At 41.5% G+C, this 4,067-nt stretch overlaps 1 long non-coding RNA gene across 1 annotated transcript; it reads right to left on the bottom strand.

The window, feature by feature from the left end:
• Positions 1–831: 831 nt before the first annotated feature.
• Positions 832–3,854, bottom strand: LOC127044615 (uncharacterized). The gene is made up of 2 exons (XR_007772539.1): positions 2,970–3,854; positions 832–2,933 (listed from the first exon to the last, which is right to left on the bottom strand). It is a non-coding gene; the product is annotated as an uncharacterized LOC127044615 (long non-coding RNA).
• Positions 3,855–4,067: the final 213 nt, after the last annotated feature.

Raw genomic sequence — 4,067 nt, 5'->3', positions numbered from 1 at the left:
TATCCGTAGTCTTACCTTTCTAATGTGATGTATATGCCCTCTCTCCCCCACCATGGCAGTCCCCGAGCTAGACCTGTGAAGTAGGGGGGTCTCCCCTGCTGCAGCAGCCACCAAGCTGGGGCTGGGAAGGAGTGTGTGTGGGGGAGTCTCTCCCTGTCTCCTGCACTGCAGCAACCCCAAAGCTAGGGATGGGAAGGAGGGGGGTTTCTCCCTCTCTCCCCCACTGTGGCAGCCCCCAAGCTGGGGCTGGGAAGGAGGGGGGTCTCTCCCCAGCAGCCACAGCCCTGGAGCTCAGGAAAGTCACCTCTTTCTCTGGCTACCGCAGCCCCGCACATCCCAAATTTCTCCCACCCCCTCTTCTCACTTGGTGTTGTGTGGGGGTATTCTAACATTTGTGCAAGTCTCAGGGAATCGGAGCTAAGGGGGGTCTTTTCTTGTGCTGATGGTGATTAAATTATGAGGACATCCTTTTGCAGCCTGCCCTTATTTAGGTGCCCAGTGACATCCTTTTAGGGTGGCCAAGGGGATGAAACAATGCTGTCATTGCTGGGGATATGGAGGCCTGGTGAAGAGGCTGGGGCTGAGACATTAGGGGGACTTTGGCATTGCAAAACCATTGATATTAATAGGAGTCAGGCACTTAGAGAAATCCCATTAGCTGCCTATCTGCAGCTTTAAATGCCTAAATACTAGGGCTGTCAATCAATAAAAAAATTTAATCGTAATTAATCACGCTGTTAAACAATAATAGAGTACCATTTAAATATTTGTGGATGTTTTCTACATTTGCAAATATATTGATTTCAATCACAATACAGAATACAAAGTGTATAGTGCTCACTTGATATTTATTTTGAGTGACAAATATTTGCACTGTAAAAAACAAAAATAAATAGCATTTTTCAATCCACCTAATACAAGTACTGTAATGCAATCTCTTTATCATGAAAGTTTAACTTACAAATGTAGAATTATGTACAAAAAAACCCCTGCATTCAGAAATAAAACAATGTAAAACTTTTAACGCCTACAAGTCCACTGAGTCCTACATCAACCAATCGCTCACACTAACAAGTTTGTTTACATTTGCAGATAATGCTACCTGCTTCTTGTTTACAATGTCACCTGAAAGTGAGAACACACATTACTGTGGCACTGTGGTAGCTGGCGTCGCAAAATATTTACATGCCAAATGCGCTAAAGATTCATATGTCCCATTATGCTTCAACCACCATTCGAGAGGACATGCGTCCACGCTGATGACAGGTTCTGCTCGATAACGATCCAAAGCAGAGCGGGCCAACCCACGTTCATTTTTATCATCTGAGTCAGATGCTACCAGCAGAAAGTGATTTTCTTTTTTTGTGGTTTGGGTTCTGTAGCGTAGCATCTGGATGTTTCTCTTTTAAGACTTCTGAAAGCATGCACCACACCTCATCCTTCTCAGATTTTGGATGGCACTTCAGAGTCTTAAACCTTGGGTCAGGTGTTGTAGCTATTTTTAGAAATCGCACATTGGTACCTTCTTTGCATTTTGTCAGATCTGCTGTGAAAGCATTTTTAAAATGAACATATGCTGGGTCATCATCCGAGACTGCTATAACATGAAATATATGGCAGAATGCGGGTAAAACAGACCAGAAGACATACAATTCTCCCCAAAGGAGTTCAGTCACAAATTTAATTAATGCATTTTTTTAAAATAAGCATCATTAGTGTGGAAGCATGTCCTCTGGAATGGTGCACGAAGGGGCATACAAATGTTTAGGATATCTGGCACGTAAATACCTTGCAATGCCAGCTACGAAAGTACCATGTGAACACTGGTTCTCACGTGACATTGTAAATAAGAAGCAGGCAGCATTATCTCCCATAAATGTAAACAAACTTGTCTTTCTTAGCAATTGGCTGAACAAGTAGAACTGAGTGGACTTGGACTTACATAACTACATTCAAAAACATAACAATGTAACAAAAAAAATCCACATTTGTAAATTACACTTTTAAAATAAAGAGATTGCACTACAGTACTTGTATGAGGTGAACTGAAAAAAACTATTTCCTTTATCATTTTTACAGTGCAAATAGTTATAATAAAAAATAATATAAAGTTAGCACTAAAATACCTTTAAAAATCAGTCCCTAGATGATCACTGGGGGAATGTCTCAGCCTATTGCTGACTGCCTGTGACAGAATTTTTAGTTTTATGCCATGGGTGTATAGGAGGCAAATAGAAGGTTCTTTGCCTCCACCATAGATTCTGCAACTTCTCTGCTCAGCAGATTTATTTCACACAGTGGACATTTTGGTTAGGATAAGCTGTCTTCACTGTGTGGCTGATTCAAATACCTCCCAGTATGAGGAAACTGCTTCTTTTTTAATAGATAAGATTGTGAAAATTCAGCCTGCAATGCCTGTATAGTGGCAGGGTAATCAAATCATAGCAATATAGGGCAGGAAGGGAGCTAGAGAGGTCACCCAGGCCAGCCTGCTGTGCTGAGGCTGGACCAAGTATCCCCTCATTCCTGGAGAGTGTTGGTCCAGCCTGTTCTTAAAAACCTCCAGGGACAAAGATTCTATAATCCCCTTGGAAGCCTATTCCGGAGCTTGCCTACTTTTATAGTTAAAAAGCGTTTCTTACATCTAACCTAATCTCCCCTGCTGCAAATTAAGCCCATTTCTTTTTGCCCTACCTTCAATGGACATGGAGAACTGGTCAGTCTTCTTTGTAACAACCTTTTAACATATTTGAAGACTTAAGTCCCCCCTCAGTCTTCTTTCTTGAGACTAAACATACCCATTTTTTTTAATCTTTCTTCATAGGTCAGTTTTTCTATTATTTTTGTATCACTTATCTGTACTGTATCCAATTTGTCCACATCTTTCTTGAAGTATGGCACCTGTTATTGGACACAATATTCCAGCTGAGGCACTAAGTCTTCTCATCACAGGTTTCAGTCTCTCTCACTGAGATTCTGGAGGTGGTAGGAGCACTTGTGTGACCATCTGTGCTCTAGGCCCATGACCTTTCAAGCTGGCAAAGGCCAGTGGAGAATATTAGAGGAGACTGCCCTTCCCAAAAGTGTTCACAAAGTGCTAGCGTTCTATCTACATACAGCCATCATGTAAGTTTCTTTTGGGTGTGGATCTTCGCGCTGTCACCTGCAGATTCGATTACTGCAAAGTCCTCCAGATGGGGCTACATCTTAATTGCATCTGGAAACTAAAGTTGCTGCAGAATTTAGCTATCGGTTCAGTAAATGGACTATCATGCTACAAGCACAGTGCTCGATGATCTGCACTGGGTGCTTATTCATTTCTGGGTGGATTTTAAGATGGTATTATTGAGCTGTTAAACACCCCTCCCTTCCCAAAAAAAGAAAAGAAAAAAAATGTAGGCCCTATGCACAGAATAGATGTGTCTTTCTGCTGTATTTATGGCTACTAGAGTCCCCTCCAGAGAAGTGGGAGCTAGTGGTCAAGTCCCTCAACTTTACAATTTACTTGCCCACCTGGGTTACTCCCAATAGGTTGACCTTGAGGGCATGCTGCAAACCTTACCTGTTTTCCCTAGCACTTGGAGTGGGGGAAAGTGGAGGTTACACTTTGTCTGGCTATTGCTAGTTAACCGTTAGTGGAATTAAGGGAAGTGTGAGTATTTTAAATTTCAAGGGTACATACCCTTGAAGGGAATTTTTTTTAGTTGACTTGAGCTTTTCCTCACGAAGTTAAAACATGTCTCTGGAGCAGGAGTCTTGTTTTTGTCTGCTTGCACAGGACCACCTGAGACAACACCTCAACACTGACTGGGTTTTTTTGAGTGCTACCTTAATATAAATAAAAAGCATAAAGGACCTGCAATCTCTGAACCGTGTAGTATTTTCCCCCCATGATCTAAGCAGATTGTAAAGTGCTTCAGTGGGGTAAAAATGTTAGTATGAACAGAAAACACGCTTAAAAAATTCAAAGGACTAAATATAAAAAAAGTCAATACTTCATGTTCTAAGGTCTAAGATGCTGGTGAAGGCTCTTAAATATTTATATACAAAATAAGGTTTACTGATGG

The sequence above is a fragment of the Gopherus flavomarginatus genome, chromosome 2, assembly GCF_025201925.1.
Source record: "Gopherus flavomarginatus isolate rGopFla2 chromosome 2, rGopFla2.mat.asm, whole genome shotgun sequence".
Classification (NCBI taxonomy): domain Eukaryota; kingdom Metazoa; phylum Chordata; order Testudines; family Testudinidae; genus Gopherus; species Gopherus flavomarginatus.
This window is presented reverse-complemented; position numbering and strand designations above follow the sequence as displayed.